Genomic DNA, 19785 nt, shown 5'->3' on the forward strand with positions numbered 1-19785 from the left:
CACGAGACGTCTTCCTTAACTCACGAGACGTCTTCCTTAACTCACGAGACGTCTTCCTTAACTCACAACACTTTTCTTTAACCACCTCTGCAGGGTGATAGACGACGTTATTCATTGACAAACTTCGCTAAGAGAGGCAGGAGGAAACGCTCTAAAAATTTTGTGATTTCTTAAATAACATCAAAGAAAAAAGTGTAAACTTGCTGTTTAGCCCATTCGTTTATAGTGATTGTTATTATTATTATAAGGAATTTGACAGATCTGCAACAACTAGGTGTATTTACTTGAAAACGTTTCGCCAATCATTTGCTTTATTTTCATTTCAGTGCAGACGTAAAATAAGAAAACAGTGGAAGATGAGGTAGCCAGTCCCTGAGCCTTGTAGAACTGTACACAGCAGACAGTCCCTCTGGAAAGCTGATACACTGATTACATTCTCTGATGTCTTGTAAAGCCACTGGTTGGCGAAACGTCTTCGGATAAAGATACGCGGGTGTTGCACATGTGTCTTTATCCTCATGATATCGGTATTGCATACCAGTATTGCAATAATTATATTTTACTGTATTTATGAGGCAGCTCAAAGCCTGTAAGTCATCTTACAGCTTCTGGGAATTGAAATATAATTAGATTTTATTCAAGGAAGAGGATGGGAATACCTATTTCTCGACTCAAGAATCCACCTCACCATCATCAAAGCAACCATTCTTGAAAGAAGGTTGGTGATGAGATTTATTGTAGACAAAATAATTCAGCAACTATAAATAATTCCTCTTGCTAACTTATTACTATTACACTTCAACTATATCTAACTTATCATTTATTAAAGTTCAACTGTATCTAACTCATCGTTTATTAAAGGTAAACTATATTTGCACTGGTTACGGTTGGCTGTTCTTTAAGAGAAGACGCCTCACACGACAGTTATGTCTTAATTAGCATAATGAATTACTAATCATTTTTTTGTATGGATCTGAACGAACCTGCCAGCAATATTTATTTCTTCGCTCGGAGCTATAAGTAACTTCTATAAAGTTTTCACTCGGTATTATGGATAAGCACTCAGATGTCGCCTCTTAGAATTATTGATTAGCTCTAAGATGTCGTCACTTAGAAATTGATTACCTCTTAGAAATATACTTGAGCTCTAAGCTACTACCTTCATACAGTATTATGATGCAAATGGTTTAGAAAACTGAAAAACTGAAGAATGAGACACTTGTCCAACATCTGGGAATTTTTATGGAGGAAACGTTTCAACAACCAGTGACTTCTTCAGCCCAATACAAAGAAGAACGGTGGAAGATGAGAAGGGGTTTGAGGTAATCGGTCCCTCACCCACTTCTCCGACCATATGCTGTACTGCTCTCAAGATTGATGAACTGAACATATCGACTCTAGGCTGAGGGACTGATTACCTCAAACTCCTCCTCATCTGCCACCGTTCTTCTCTGTAATGGACTGAAGAAGCCACTGGCTGGTGTAAAGAAATAATACAGGCACTTTAAAGTAAGAACATTAGAGCCGTGAGAGGGAATTTCAAGAGAATTTTGTACTCTGCCATTCACCCAATATACATTTCCTCCTCCTCCTCAATTTTAATTATCCACCTCATTCCAAACTGTAGAAAATTTCCTCCACAATTTTTGATCTGCTTGACACTGCGTTATGATCCAAGCCTTGTTTTCTCATGACCTCTGAAACCTACCTATGTACCTCTCTCTCTCTCTCTCTCTCTCTTTTACACAGGGTTTGGCAAGGTTAAGGATCCCTAGCTTTATTGACAAGCTAGTTACAGGTTAAGTATTGCTTACTTTATTGACAAGCTAAGAGCTGTTACCTGCATCAGCTCATTTGAAAGGATTTTTATTGTTATGAGACATACAAGTATTTTCATTGTTATGAAACATACAAGTATTTCTATTGTTATGAAACATACAAGTAAGGAATAGGATGAAGTTGGAGCCATCTGTGGCCCAGCATTAACATCTGATCAACTGACTTTGTCTCGTTGACATCATAATGCTGTACGAATGTGTTCCATACTCGAGTCATCCTGGGGATAAATGATCTCAGATGAAGCGATGCTCTGGAGAAGGGTACAGCCAGAGTGAAGTTGCTGCTTTCTGCCCGTCTTGTGGTATAGAAGCTTGCTTCACGCTGTCCTCGAAGTGGATCAGAGTGTGGTACTTCGACAATATTGGCCCTGTACATAACAGTAAGGCCACCTACATCCCTCCTGTGTTGAAGGCTCTGATGAAATGACAGATCTATCCAGGATTCGTCCAGGCGAGAGATGAGATGTTTTGCTCTGTTCTCTACTCTGTCAAGCAGTCGCAGATGAGAAGGGGGGGCAGGCGAACCAAGAATGTGGAGCATACTCAAGGTGTGAGCGTACTTATGTCTCGTACAAAATCTTGCAACCCCTGCTGTCAAGCAGATGCGAGATACGGGGAAGTGCTGTAAGCGTCCTGGCTGCCTTGTTTGCAAGATTTACAACGTGGTTTTTTGTGGTCAGTTTGGAGTCAAATTTCACCCCAAGGATATTAACTTCTTTCCCAGGTGCCAACACCCTCCCATTCATCCTTACTACTGCACCGGCAGTACCATCATGGCACCTAGAGATTATCATAATTTGTGTTTTTTTTTTCTCTCTCTCTCTCTGCTTTCTCTATTTCTCTCTCTCTTTCTCTATCTCTACCTTCTCTCTCTCTCTCTCTCTCTCTCTCTCTCTCTCTCTCTCTCTCTCTCTCTCTCTGCCTTCTCTATTTCTCTCTCTCTCTCTTTCTCTATCTTCTCTCTCTCTCTCTCTAATATTATCGTGATGGTATCATCATCATGGAAGCAAGCGGTAAATAGTTCAGAGTATGAACTTTCTCCTGGCCAGCCAGCCAATCTTGATCAAAATGTGATTTTTCATTTTTCACCTTCACTTCTGCGTCATCGTCAAACGAGCTTTCAGACAAATGAAATTATGAGCCTTTGCCAATCTCGGGACATCAAACCTTGTGACACGATCGGATTTTCCTCTTTTTTCCGTGCTGCCACCTCTTTGTTAACATTCAAAATTATTTTTTACAACGCGTGCTGCTGCTGCCAGCTTCCTACACAGTATTCTCCGACCCCTGCGCTCACCTGCCAATTAGGAAGCTCTGAAATATGTAGGAAGGGTTGGTGAAGCCTCCTACTTTTATCATGTCCTAATATTGTCAAAATTAACAAACACACATACATTTACATTACTATATGTGGTTGTTTTATATATATATATATATATATATATATATATATATATATATATATATATATATATATATATATATATATATATATATATATATATATATATATGCCAATGAAACCACAAAACAAGTGGCTTTGAATCATTTACCAAACTGCGGCACACCAGGATTCATCCCAAACCTAGTTCGCTAGGGTCATGTTGTTTGTTATATATATATATATATATATATATATATATATATATATATATATATATATATATATATATATATATATATATATATATATATATATGTCGTGCCGAATAGGCAGAACTTGCGATCTTGGCTTAAATAGCAACGCTCATCTTGCCATATAGGACAAGTGAAAATTTGTGTATGCAATAATTTCGCCAAAATCATTCTCAACCTAACGAAAAAAATATATATTTAGTATTAAATTATTGTAAACAAATCTAAAATACATATAGTTGGGTTGGGCTAAAATAAATTTTTCTTGTTATAATAAGGTTAGGTAAGTTTTCTAAGATTCTTTTGGTGAAAATTAAATTTTTTTACATTAACATTAATGAAAAAATATATATTTAAACGTATAAGAAATTTTTTTAGAAAGGACTTAATTTTAAATGAGTTCTTGCTAACTGACCAGTTTTAAATATTCGGCACGACATATATATATAATATAGAAATATATATATAAATAAATATATAAATATATATATAAATATATATATATATAAATATATATAAATAAATATATATAAATATATATATATATATAATATAGAAATATATATATAAATAAATATATAAATATATATATAAATATATATATAAATATGTATATATAAATATATAAAACACTGGGTGGTCCAGTCGTTTAAAGCGTCATGTGGTTCTCGCTTACCATGAGGCAGGCCAGTACAACATGGGTTCGAATCCATCATTAACATGCCAGAGGCATGCTTACACTACAGTTATAAAACTGCAACATTAACACCCCTCCTTCAGAGTGCAGACACTGTACTTCCCATCTCCGGGACTCAAGTCCGGCCTGCCATTTTCCCTGAATCCAACAGCACGTCAAGTATTAAAAACTATTTGTCTCCATTCGCTCCTATCAAATACGCTCACGCACGCTTGCTGGAAGTCCAAGCCCCTCGCACACCAAACCTTCTTTACCCCCTCCCCCCAACCTTTCCTAGGCCGAACCTCATCCGCCTTCCCTCCACTACAGATTTATACACTCTCGAAGTCATTCTATTTTGTTCCATCCTTTCTACATGTCCGAACCACTTCAACAACCACTCCTCAGCCCTCGTGATAATAGTTTTGGTAATCCCGCACCACCTCCCACTCATGCCAAATATGGGAAGCGAAAATTTATGTATGGAATAATTTCGCAAAAATCCTTCTGAACGTAACGAGAAAAATATATTTCATTGTGCTTCTTATTAAATTATTGTAAACTTATCTAAAATATATTTAGCTGGATTAGGCTAAATTAACTTACGCTTGTTATAATATGGTTAGGTAAGTTTTCTAAGGTTCTTTTGGTACAAAATTATTAAATTTTACATTAACATAAATGAAAAATTCTTATCTCTAAACGTAAAAGAGAAAATTTTAGAAACGAATTGTATATAAGTAGTGGATTTTTCCACTGGGGGGCTCCTTCCGGTTTAGGGCCTTCCACTGGGAGGCTCCTTCCGGTTTAGGCCTTCCACTGAGCGAGGTATCCGGTCTAGGACCAGCGGCTGGAGGGTCACCTTTTCACACCTAGGTGTTACTTCCGGTTTTCACCATGACCTCGCCCTCGAGACTACCTCACCCTTGACCCCCCAACCAATACCCCCGCCCCCGCCCCCCCCCCCCCTTCGCGACCCCAGTCGCGCCGCGCGCCCGCGCGCCCGCCCCGCGCGCCCGCCCGCGCCCGCCCGCGCGTCCGCCCGCGCCCTTCGCGACCCCCGCTCGCGCCTTCTGCTGCGCCTTCTGCAGCGTCGTCCGGATCGCCCCCGCGCCTCGAATTTTTTTTTCTTATGATCTCCTTGGATCAAGGTTTTTGGATTCCCCCCCCCCCCTACGGGGTTTCGAATTTTTTTTGAATTTCATTTTCTTGTGCTCTCCATCTCCTCTGATCAAATATTTGAAGTTCCCCCTCCCACTTTCACCCCAAAATTTCTCGATATTACCAAGTTTTTGGATTCCCCCCTATGGGGGTTTCGAAAGTCTCCATCTCCTTGGATCAAGTTCTTTTTGGATTCCCCCCTATGGGGTTTTCGAAATTCTCCATCTCCTTGGGTCAAAATTTTTAAGGTTCCCCCTCCCCAAAATTTCTCGACAATACCATGACTCCATCTCCTCGGATCAAGTTTTTTGGATTCCCCCCTATGGGGTTTTCGAAATTCTCCATCTCCTTGGATCAAGGTTTTTTTGGGTACCCCTCCTTTCACCCCAAATTTTCTCGATAATACAAGTTTTGGATTCCCCCCTATGGGGGTTTCGAAATTCTTATGATCTCCTCGGATCAAGTTTTTCTCGAAATCAAAGTCTCCATCACCTTGGGTCAAATTTTTGGATTACCCCTCTCACTTTCACTCCCACCCCAAATTTTCTCGACAATACCATGACTCCATCTCCTCGGATCAAGTTTTTGGATTCCCCCCTATGGGGTTTTCGAAATTCTCCAATTCCTCGGATCAAGTTTTTGGAATCCCCCCTCTGGGGGTAAGCATTCTTACTACAGGTCTAATGAAGGGTGTTTACTCGGCGGTCAGTGACGTCACGTGTTGACCCAGCACACAGGTTGAATCTTGTCTACCCTTTTAATTAATAAGGGGACATAGTAGTGACGTCACGCGCACACAGGCTGAATCTTGTCGATCCTTTTAGTTCATTCAAGTTAATAAGGGGACACAGTACATCAGAAAGGCACATTTTTTCGTTAATACCCACAATTTCTTTACAACACAAGTCTAGACATTTTTTTAACTATTTCATCTCAGGTCACCCCCCACGAAGTAACCTACTCCCCACCCTCCCAAACCCTCACACTCCAACCAACACCTCACAATTTTCACTCATAACCCCAATTTTTCTCGTTTTTACCCTTTTAGTTCATTAAAGTTATTAAGGGGACACAATACATCAGAAAAAAAGTAAAAAAAAACTAACTCAAAACACTTTACTTTGAACACCCCCAAAACACTCTCATAATCATTTGTACACCTTCAAAAAACACCTTTGAATACTCACATAAACACCCTTGAACACCTTCAAAACACCTTTGAATAACCTCAAAACACCTTTGAACATTTCCAAACAACACTGAAACACTTCCAAAAACACCATTGAGTACTCCCAAATAAGATTTAACATCTCTAATTTATCTGCACTTACACATTTCATTAAATTACAACTCATCCCTCAGTCTCCAGACTAGGCATTTCTCGTTTTTACCCTTTTAGTTCATTAAAGTTATTAAGGGGACACAATACATCAGAAAAAAAGTAAAAAAAAAACTAACTCAAAACACTTTACTTTGAACACCCCCAAAACACTCTCATAATCATTTGTACACCTTCAAAAAAACACCTTTGAATACTCACATAACACCTTTGAATATCGTTTTTTAAACTAATTTCATCACAACCCACTTATATCATCTTTTTTCGGTAACTAATTCGCCTACACTACCCTCATCAATTACCAACAAATTTTACTCGTTTTAACTAATGTCATCACTGTAACCAAGATTTTCACAAAAAAAAAAACTCCATGACACCTAACACACACGCACACACACACCCCACAACATCCACAACCCACAATTTTTCTCGTTTTTACCCTTTTAGTTCATTAAAGTTATTAAGGGGACACAATACATCAGAAAAAAAGTCACAAAAACTAACTCAAACACTTTACTTTGAACACCCCCAAAACACTCTCATAATCATTTGTACACCTTCAAAAAACACCTTTGAATACTCACATAAACACCCTTGAACACCTTCAAAACACCTTTGAATAACCTCAAAACACCTTTGAACACCTTCAAAACTCCCTTGAACACCTTCAAAACACCCTTGAACACCTTCGAAAAACAACATTTGAACACACTCAAAACACCTTTGAACACCTTTGAACATTTCCAAAACACTATTTGAGTACTCCCTATTACACCACTGAATACTACTAAAACACCGCTGAATTCAATCAAAACAACCTTCAACACCTTCAAAACACCTTTGAACACCTTCAAAACACTCTCATAATCATTTGAACACACTCAAAACACCTTTGAATAACCTCAAAACACCTTTGAACACCTTCAAAACACCCTTGAACACCCTTGATCACCTTCAAAAAAACAACATTTGAACACACTCAAAACACCTTTGAACACCTTTGAACACTTCCAAAAACACAATTTGAGTACTCCCAATTACACCACTGAATACTACTAAAACACCGCTGAATTCAATCAAAACACCCTTCAACACCTTCAAAACACCTTTGAACACCTTTGAACATTTCCAAAACACTATTTGAGTACTCCCAATTACACCACTGATTACTACTAAAACACCGCTGAATTCAATCAAAACACCCTTCAACACCTTCAAACACCCTTGAACACACTCAAAACACCCTTCAACACCTTCAAAACACCTTTGAACACCTTCAAAAAAACAACATTTGAACACACTCAAAACACCTTTGATCACCTTTGAACATTTCCAAACAACACTGAAACACTTCCAAAAACACCATTTGAGTACTCCCAAATACACCACTGAATACTAAAACACCGCTGAATTCAATCAAAACACCCTTCAACACCTTCAAACACCCTTGAACACACTCAAAACACCCTTCAACACCTTCAAAACACCTTTGAACACCTTCAAAAAAACAACATTTGAACACACTCAAAACACCTTTGAACACCTTTGAACATTTCCAAACAACACTGAAACACTTCCAAAAACACCATTTGAGTACTCCCAAATACACCACTGAATACTCTCAAAACACCACCAAAATCACCATAAACTAAGATCAACACCCACATCCCACATCACCCACAACCCACAACACCCACAATTTTTTCTCGTTTTATCTAATTTCATCAGAAAGTCGCAACACCCACACATCCCATTTTTTTCTCGTTTTAACCCTTTTAGTTCATTAAGGTTAATAAGGGGACACACTACATAAGAAAAAGTCACAAAAACAACCCACTTATAACGTCTTTTCGGTATCTCTAGTTCGACAACAACACCCACATCCCACAACACCCACATCCCACATCCCACACACACACACACACACACACACACACACACACACACACACACACACACACACACACACCCTAACCTAGCCTAACCTAACCTAACTTAACCTAACCTAACCTAACCTAACCTAACCTACCCTAACTTAACCTAATCTAACCTAACCTAACCTACCATAACCTAACTTATCCTAACCTAACCTAACCTATCTTAACCTAACCTAACCTAACCTAGCCGAACCTATCCTAACCGTTCCTAACTTAACTAACCTAACCTAACCTAACCTAACCTTACCTAACCTAACCTAGCCTAGCCTAACCTAACCTAACCTAACCTATCTTATCCTAATCTAACCTTGCCTAACCATTACCTAACCTAACCTAACCTATCTTAACCTAACCCATCCTAACCTAGCCGAACCTATCCTAACCTAACCTAAAATATATTGGAACACCCCAAAAATACATTAGAGTACTCCAGAATTACTTTGAACGACTCCATTTTGGATATTTCCAAATTAGTTTTGAAAACTTTATCGTAATATCGAACATTATTTTCTTGTTGGTAAACACACTCAATGGTAGAAATATTTACTCGATTTCCGAATAGAAACACTTTCCTCGCTCTGAGAGACTCATTGTGGGTCACCCCTTCCCCCCAACACCACTGGGTAATGCGGTTCACACCCAAGGTAGAACATAACACCTGCGTCAACTCAGGACAGACAGACGCCATGAAATGCGGGTAACATCCAAGGTAGAAAATCATCTCTATCCTAACCTAACCTAACCTAACCTAACCTAACCTAACCTAACCTCACCTAACCGAACCTAACCGAACCTAACCTAACTCCATCAATCACCTCTATCCTAACCTAACCTAACCTAACCTAACCCAACCTAACTCCATCAAACACCTCTATCCTAACCTAACCTAAGCTAAGCTAACCTAACTCCATCAAACACCTCGAATACTACCTAACTTAACCTAACCTAACCTTACCTAACCTACCGAACCTAACCTAACCTAACCTATCCTAACCTGTCCTAACCTAACCTATCCTAACCTAACCTAACCTAACCTAACTTATCCTAAGCTAACCTAACCTAACTTATCCTAACCTAACCTAACTTATCCTAACCTAACCTAACCTAAAATAACGAACCTAACCTAACTTATCCTAATCTAATCTAACCTAACCTAACTTATCCTAACCTAACCTAACCTAACCTAAAATAACCTAACCTAACTTATCCTAACCTACTCACTTTACTTTGAACACCTTCAAAACACTCTCATACATCATTTGAGACCCCCCTTTTCTCAATATCTCTCATCCACAACCTTTATCATCTCACTACAGAACAACCCCAAGATTACTTCGAACACTCTCATAAAGCATTTGAGTACTCACAAACACTTTTGAACATTTCCAAACAACACTGAAGCACTTCCAAAATATCATTTTGATTACTCCCAAATAAGATTTGACAGCTCTAATTCATCTACACTTACACATTTCATTAAATTACATCTCATCCCCCCCAAACTCCTCCCTCATTCTCCAGACTTTACAACATTAGCACAAAAAAAAAACTAAATCATACACTTATGACATGAGACATTGCCATATCTAACACACTGACTAACTTTGAACCAACTCTGAACACCACTGATCTTCTTCAAAAAATGCTCTGCACATCATTTGAACACCTTCAAAAAAACACCATCAAACACCTCCGAATACTCCCAAAAAACACTACTGATTACTACCAAATCACCACTGAATACTACCAATCACCGTCAAAATCACCAGAAACTAAGTTTTAACATCACCATCTAACATCCTTTTTATAGAAATCCCCTCAAATCACTATAACCAAGAACTCCCTCCCCATTTGGCGCATAAAAAAAAGCATGAACACAAACCTAATACGCAAACACTTAGTACATGATCACCATCAACTGAAAAACATATCTTGTACACACACATAATATAAGACAATCACCAACTACAATCACTCATGTTCACTTACCTCAAAACCACTAATATCACAGAAAACAATCATTTTTATAAACATTTCACACACACAAAAAAAAATCATATTTGACAATATCTAAGCGCACTCACCTCACTACCACCAACACACGATGTCTCACCTCACAGGACCGACGAGCTCACCTCCAGTGACGTCACACTCCCATTCTGTTACTTGGTGGTAGTGAGGTGAGTGCGCTTAGATATTGTCAAATATGATTTTTTTTTGTGTGTGTGAAATGTTTATAAAAATGATTGTTTTCTGTGATATTAGTGGTTTTGAGGTAAGTGAACATGAGTGATTGTAGTTGGTGATTGTCTTATATTATGTGTGTGTACAAGATATGTTTTTCAGTTGATGGTGATCATGTACTAAGTGTTTGCGTATTAGGTTTGTGTTCATGCTTTTTTTTATGCGCCAAATGGGGAGGGAGTTCTTGGTTATAGTGATTTGAGGGGATTTCTATAAAAAGGATGTTAGATGGTGATGTTAAAACTTAGTTTCTGGTGATTTTGACGGTGATTGGTAGTATTCAGTGGTGATTTGGTAGTAATCAGTAGTGTTTTTTGGGAGTATTCGGAGGTGTTTGATGGTGTTTTTTTGAAGGTGTTCAAATGATGTGCAGAGCATTTTTTGAAGAAGATCAGTGGTGTTCAGAGTTGGTTCAAAGTTAGTCAGTGTGTTAGATATGGCAATGTCTCATGTCATAAGTGTATGATTTAGTTTTTTTTTTGTGCTAATGTTGTAAAGTCTGGAGAATGAGGGAGGAGTTTGGGGGGGATGAGATGTAATTTAATGAAATGTGTAAGTGTAGATGAATTAGAGCTGTCAAATCTTATTTGGGAGTAATCAAAATGATATTTTGGAAGTGCTTCAGTGTTGTTTGGAAATGTTCAAAAGTGTTTGTGAGTACTCAAATGCTTTATGAGAGTGTTCGAAGTAATCTTGGGGTTGTTCTGTAGTGAGATGATAAAGGTTGTGGATGAGAGATATTGAGAAAAGGGGGGTCTCAAATGATGTATGAGAGTGTTTTGAAGGTGTTCAAAGTAAAGTGAGTAGGTTAGGATAAGTTAGGTTAGGTTATTTTAGGTTAGGTTAGGTTAGGTTAGGATAAGTTAGGTTAGGTTAGATTAGATTAGGATAAGTTAGGTTAGGTTCGTTATTTTAGGTTAGGTTAGGTTAGGATAAGTTAGGTTAGGTTAGGATAAGTTAGGTTAGGTTAGCTTAGGATAAGTTAGGTTAGGTTAGGTTAGGTTAGGTTAGGATAGGTTAGGTTAGGACAGGTTAGGATAGGTTAGGTTAGGTTCGGTAGGTTAGGTAAGGTTAGGTTAGGTTAAGTTAGGTAGTATTCGAGGTGTTTGATGGAGTTAGGTTAGCTTAGCTTAGGTTAGGTTAGGATAGAGGTGTTTGATGGAGTTAGGTTGGGTTAGGTTAGGTTAGGTTAGGTTAGGATAGAGGTGATTGATGGAGTTAGGTTAGGTTCGGTTAGGTTCGGTTAGGTGAGGTTAGGTTAGGTTAGGTTAGGTTAGGTTAGGTTAGGTTAGGATAGAGATGATTTTCTACCTTGGATGTTACCCGCATTTCATGGCGTCTGTCTGTCCTGAGTTGACGCAGGTGTTATGTTCTACCTTGGGTGTGAACCGCATTACCCAGTGGTGTTGGGGGGAAGGGGTGACCCACAATGAGTCTCTCAGAGCGAGGAAAGTGTTTCTATTCGGAAATCGAGTAAATATTTCTACCATTGAGTGTGTTTACCAACAAGAAAATAATGTTCGATATTACGATAAAGTTTTCAAAACTAATTTGGAAATATCCAAAATGGAGTCGTTCAAAGTAATTCTGGAGTACTCTAATGTATTTTTGGGGTGTTCCAATATATTTTAGGTTAGGTTAGGATAGGTTCGGCTAGGTTAGGATGGGTTAGGTTAAGATAGGTTAGGTTAGGTTAGGTAATGGTTAGGCAAGGTTAGATTAGGATAAGATAGGTTAGGTTAGGTTAGGTTAGGCTAGGCTAGGTTAGGTTAGGTAAGGTTAGGTTAGGTTAGGTTAGGTTAGTTAAGTTAGGAACGGTTAGGATAGGTTCGGCTAGGTTAGGTTAGGTTAGGTTAAGATAGGTTAGGTTAGGTTAGGATAAGTTAGGTTATGGTAGGTTAGGGTAGGTTAGATTAGGTTAAGTTAGGGTAGGTTAGGTTAGGTTAGGTTAGGTTATGTTAAGTTAGGTTAGGTTAGGCTAGGTTAGGGTGTGTGTGTGAGTGTGTGTGTGTGTGTGTGTGTGTGTGTGTGTGTGTGTGTGTGTGTGGGATGTGGGATGTGGGTGTTGTGGGATGTGGGTGTTGTTGTCGAACTAGAGATACCGAAAAGACGTTATAAGTGGGTTGTTTTTGTGACTTTTTCTTATGTAGTGTGTCCCCTTATTAACCTTAATGAACTAAAAGGGTTAAAACGAGAAAAAAATGGGATGTGTGGGTGTTGCGACTTTCTGATGAAATTAGATAAAACGAGAAAAAATTGTGGGTGTTGTGGGTTGTGGGTGATGTGGGATGTGGGTGTTGATCTTAGTTTATGGTGATTTTGGTGGTGTTTTGAGAGTATTCAGTGGTGTATTTGGGAGTACTCAAATGGTGTTTTTGGAAGTGTTTCAGTGTTGTTTGGAAATGTTCAAAGGTGTTCAAAGGTGTTTTGAGTGTGTTCAAATGTTGTTTTTTTGAAGGTGTTCAAAGGTGTTTTGAAGGTGTTGAAGGGTGTTTTGAGTGTGTTCAAGGGTGTTTGAAGGTGTTGAAGGGTGTTTTGATTGAATTCAGCGGTGTTTTAGTATTCAGTGGTGTATTTGGGAGTACTCAAATGGTGTTTTTGGAAGTGTTTCAGTATTGTTTGGAAATGTTCAAAGGTGATCAAAGGTGTTTTGAGTGTGTTCAAATGTTGTTTTTTTGAAGGTGTTCAAAGGTGTTTTGAAGGTGTTGAAGGGTGTTTTGAGTGTGTTCAAGGGTGTTTGAAGGTGTTGAAGGGTGTTTTGATTGAATTCAGCGGTGTTTTAGTAGTAATCAGTGGTGTAATTGGGAGTACTCAAATAGTGTTTTGGAAATGTTCAAAGGTGTTCAAAGGTGTTTTGAAGGTGTTGAAGGGTGTTTTGATTGAATTCAGCGGTGTTTTAGTAGTATTCAGTGGTGTAATTGGGAGTACTCAAATTGTGTTTTTGGAAGTGTTCAAAGGTGTTCAAAGGTGTTTTGAGTGTGTTCAAATGTTGTTTTTTTGAAGGTGATCAAGGGTGTTCAAGGGTGTTTTGAAGGTGTTCAAAGGTGTTTTGAGGTTATTCAAAGGTGTTTTGAGTGTGTTCAAATGATTATGAGAGTGTTTTGAAGGTGTTCAAAGGTGTTTTGAAGGTGTTGAAGGTTGTTTTGATTGAATTCAGCGGTGTTTTAGTAGTATTCAGTGGTGTAATAGGGAGTACTCAAATAGTGTTTTGGAAATGTTCAAAGGTGTTCAAAGGTGTTTTGAGTGTGTTCAAATGTTGTTTTTCGAAGGTGTTCAAGGGTGTTTTGAAGGTGTTCAAGGGAGTTTTGAAGGTGTTCAAAGGTGTTTTGAGGTTATTCAAAGGTGTTTTGAAGGTGTTCAAGGGTGTTTATGTGAGTATTCAAAGGTGTTTTTTGAAGGTGTACAAATGATTATGAGAGTGTTTTGGGGGTGTTCAAAGTAAAGTGTTTGAGTTAGTTTTTGTGACTTTTTTTCTGATGTATTGTGTCCCCTTAATAACTTTAATGAACTAAAAGGGTAAAAACGAGAAAAATTGTGGGTTGTGGATGTTGTGGGGTGTGTGTGTGCGTGTGTGTTAGGTGTCATGGAGTTTTTTTTTTGTGAAAATCTTGGTTACAGTGATGACATTAGTTAAAACGAGTAAAATTTGTTGGTAATTGATGAGGGTAGTGTAGGCGAATTAGTTACCGAAAAAAGATGATATAAGTGGGTTGTGATGAAATTAGTTTAAAAAACGATATTCAAAGGTGTTATGTGAGTATTCAAAGGTGTTTTTTTGAAGGTGTACAAATGATTATGAGAGTGTTTTGGGGGTGTTCAAAGTAAAGTGTTTTGAGTTAGTTTTTTTTTACTTTTTTTCTGATGTATTGTGTCCCCTTAATAACTTTAATGAACTAAAAGGGTAAAAACGAGAAATGCCTAGTCTGGAGACTGAGGGATGAGTTGTAATTTAATGAAATGTGTAAGTGCAGATAAATTAGAGATGTTAAATCTTATTTGGGAGTACTCAATGGTGTTTTTGGAAGTGTTTCAGTGTTGTTTGGAAATGTTCAAAGGTGTTTTGAGGTTATTCAAAGGTGTTTTGAAGGTGTTCAAGGGTGTTTATGTGAGTATTCAAAGGTGTTTTTTGAAGGTGTACAAATGATTATGAGAGTACTTTGGGGGTGTTCAAAGTAAAGTGTTTTAGTTAGTTTTTGTGACTTTTTTTCTGATGTATTGTGTCCCCTTAATAACTTTAATGAACTAAAAGGGTAAAAACGAGAAAAATTGGGGTTATGAGTGAAAATTGTGAGGTGTTGGTTGGAGTGTGAGGGTTTGGGAGGGTGGGGAGGAGGTTATTTCTTGGAGAGTGACCTGAGATGAAATAGTTAAAAAATGTCTAGACTTGTGTTGTAAAGAAATTGTTGGATTGTTGTGGGTATTAACGAAACAAAAATGTGAAATTATTTGGATTAACCTGGGTTAAGAGTGAAAATGTTTTCCCTATGATGTAGGTACTATATCCCCTTATTAACTTTAATGAACTAAAAGGGTCGTCATGATTCAACCTGTGTGTGTGACGTCACTACTATGTCCCCTTAATAAGTTGAATGAACTAAAAGGGTCGAAAAGATTCAGCCTGTGTGTGTGGGGGTCATCGCGTGACGTCACTGACCGTCGAGTAAACACATTAATGAGAGGAATAATGACGTCACACTTGTTTAGACCTGTAGTAAGAGAGAGCACCATGCCCCATAGGAGGAGTTCATTTGAATGCTTACCCCCAGAGGGGGGAATCCAAAAAACCTTGATCCGAGGAATTGGAGTCTTGGTATTATCGAGAAATTTTGGGGTGGGAGTGAAAGTGAGAGGGGTAATCCAAAAATTTGATCCAAGGAGATGGAGACTTTGATTTCGAGAAAAACTTGATCCGAGGAGATCATAAGAATTTCGAAACCCCCATAGGGGGGAATCCAAAACTTGTATTATCGAGAAATTTTGGGGTTGGGGGGGTGAAAGTGGGAGGGGGGGAACCTTAAAAATTTGATCCAAGGAGATGGAGAATTTCGAAAACCCCCATAGGGGGGAATGCAAAAACTTGTAATATTGAGAAATTTTTGGGGTTGGGGGTGGGTGGAAGGAGGGACAATCCAAAAAAAACCTTGATCCAAGGAGATGGAGAATTTCGAAAACCCATAGGGGGATCCAAAAAATTTGATCCGAGGAGATGGAGAATTTCGAAAACCCCATAGGGGGGAATCCAAAAACTTGTATTATCGAGAAATTTTTTGGGTTGGGGGGTGAAAGTGGGAGGGGTAATCCAAAAATTTGATCCAAGGTGATCATAAGAAATTCAAAACCCCCATAGGGGGGAATCCAAAACTTGTATTATCGAGAAATTTTTGGGATTGGGGGGTGAAAGTGGGAGGGGGAACCTCAAAAATTTGATCTGAGGAGATGGAGAGCACAAGAAAATGAAATTCAAAAAAAAATCGAAACCCCATAGGGGAGAATCCAAAAACCTTGATCCAAGGAGATCATAAGAAAAAAAATTCGAGGCGCGGGGGCGATCCGGACGACGCTGCAGAAGGCGCAGCAGAAGGCGCGGGCGGGGGTCGCGAAGGGCGCGGGCGGGGCGCACGGGCGGGTGCGCGGCGCGACGGCGGGGGTCGCGAAGGGGGGTCGTGGGCGGGGGTATTGGTTGGGGGGTCAAGGGTGAGGTAGTCTCGAGGGCGAGGTCATGGTCAAAACCGGAAGTAACACCTAGGTGTGAAAAGGTGACCCTCCAGCTGCTGGTCCTAGACCGGATACACCGCCCAGTGGAAGGCCTAAACCGGAAGGAGCCTCCCAGTGGAAGGCCCTAAACCGGAAGGAGCCCCCCAGTGGAAAAATCGACTACTTATATATATATATATATATATATATATATATATATATATATATATATATATATATATATATATATATATATATATATCGTGCCGTTTAAGCCGAATCGCTGAGTTTGGTCTATTCGGTTAGTTCTTTTAATAGTTTTATTAAAATATTGTTATAGTTAATAAAACTATTACATATTTCTTTACTGGATGAACTTCTCTCACTTCCTAGTAACTTAATATTTCATAGATCAGTATAATATTAACTTGCTATTGTAATTAAATCTTTGAGTTGCTGCGTTGTCTAGTTATTATAAAAACATTATTAAACTTTTTAATATTTATTGTACTCACAATTTTCTCGTAGAGATTATTCAACTATTTAAGTATTCTTTTTGTAAAGAAAAACATCTAAATATCTTTTTCAACGCTTCATAGAGAACTTAAGAATTTATGTACGATTCTCATTTGTTTGATAATAAAGCGATATATTCTTTAAATGAGCTCTTTCAAATGAAAATAAATTCAGATAACAGCTACAAATAAATAATAGTTTGTGATGTTTTCTATGAACTGTCCCAAGTTCACTTAAGACACTATCAACCTGTATATTATCACACAGTACACTGTATACCTCAACGATTGAGTGTAATGTAATATAAACAGTGTCCCAAACACCATTTACACATCACAACACAGTGTATCACAACATTCATACATCACAACAACATTCTGTATCACAACACTCATACATCACAACAATATTCTGTATCACAACATTCATACATCACAACAATATTCTGTATCACAACATTCATACATCACAACAACATTCTGTATCACAACATTCATACATCACAACAACATTCTGTATCACAACATTCATACATCAAAACATACTGTATCATAACACTTATACATCACAACACAACATACTGTATCATAACATTCATACATCAGAACACAACATACTGTATCATAACATTCATACATCACAACACAACATACTGTATCATAACATTCATACATCAGAACACAACATACTGTATCATAACATTCATACATCACAACACAACATACTGTATCATAACATTCATACATCAGAACACAACATACTGTATCATAACATTCATACATCACAACACAACATACTGTATCACAACATTCATACATCAAAACACAATATACTGTATCATAACATTCATACATAACAACACAACATACTATATCATAACATTCATACATCACAACAACATTCTGTATCACAACATTCATACATCACAACACAACACACTGTTTCATAACATTCATACATCACAACACAACATACTGTATCATAACATTCATACATCACAACAACATTCTGTATCACAACATTCATACATCACAACACAACACACTGTATCACAACATTCATATATGACAACACAACATACTACATCACATCATTCATACATCACAATACAACATACTGTATCATAACATTCATACATCACAACACAACATACTGTATCATAACATTCATACATCACAACACAACATACTGTATCATAACATTCATACATCACAACACAACATACTGTATCATAACATTCATACATCACAACACAACATACTGTATCATAACATTCATACATCACAACACAACATACTGTATCATAACATTCATACATCACAACACAACACACTGTATCACAACATTCATACATCACAACACACTGTATCACAACATTCATACATCACAACACAACACACTGTATCACAACATTCATACATCACAACACAACACACTGTATCACAACATTCATACATCACAACACACTGTATCACAACATTCATACATCAAAGTTAAGACACATGTGCAACATCTGGATATCTTTATTGTAGACGTTTCGCCATCCAGTGGCTTTATCAATACAGATTCTAGGACATAATAGGAAGACAGTAGAACTATATACAAAAGATGAGGTAATCAGTCCCTCGGCCTTGGAGTTAGTGTTCACAGCATCGTGGTGGAGGAGAATCTGGAGCAAAGGCAAGAAGACTGGCGTTTATATAGGCGTCAGTAGAAGGGACGGGCAGCAGACGAGGGCAGTCACTGGTAGGCGGGATTCCCCAGTGGAAGTAGGTCTTCCTATTATGTCCTAGAATCTGTATTGATAAAGCCACTGGATGGCGAAACGTCTACAATAAAGATATCCAGATGTTGCACATGTGTCTTAACTTTCATATTGTCGGTATTTTATACCTTTCTTGCACAACATTCATACATCAAAACACGATATACTGTATCATAACATTCATACATCACAACACAACATACTGTATCACAACATTCATACATCACAACACAACACACTGTATCACAACATTCATACATCAGAACACAACATACTGTATCACAACATTCATACATCAAAACACAATATACTGTATCATAACATTCATACATCAAAACACAATATACTGTATCATAACATTCATACATCAGAACACAACATACTGTATCACAACATTCATACATCAAAACACAATATACTGTATCATAACATTCATACATCACAACACAACATACTGTATCATAACATTCATACATCACAACACAGCATACTGTATCATAACATTCATACATCACAACACAACATACTGTATCATAACATTCATACATCACAACATACTGTATCATAACATTCATACATCACAACACAACATACTGTATCACAACATTCATACATCACAACACAACATACTGTATCATAACATTCATACATCACAACACAACATACTGTATTATAACATTCATACATCACAACACAGCATACTGTATCATAACATTCATACATCACAACACAGCATACTGTATCATAACATTCATACTTCACAACACAACATACTGTATCATAACATTCATACATCACAACACAACATACTGTATCATAACATTCATACATCACAACACATACTGTATCATAACATTCATACATCACAACACAACATACTGTATCATAACATTCATACATCACAACACAACATACTGTATCATAACATTCATACATCACAACACAATATACTGTATCATAACATTCATACATCACAACAC

This window comes from Cherax quadricarinatus, chromosome 50 (genome assembly GCF_038502225.1).
Source record: "Cherax quadricarinatus isolate ZL_2023a chromosome 50, ASM3850222v1, whole genome shotgun sequence".
NCBI classification, from domain to species: domain Eukaryota; kingdom Metazoa; phylum Arthropoda; class Malacostraca; order Decapoda; family Parastacidae; genus Cherax; species Cherax quadricarinatus.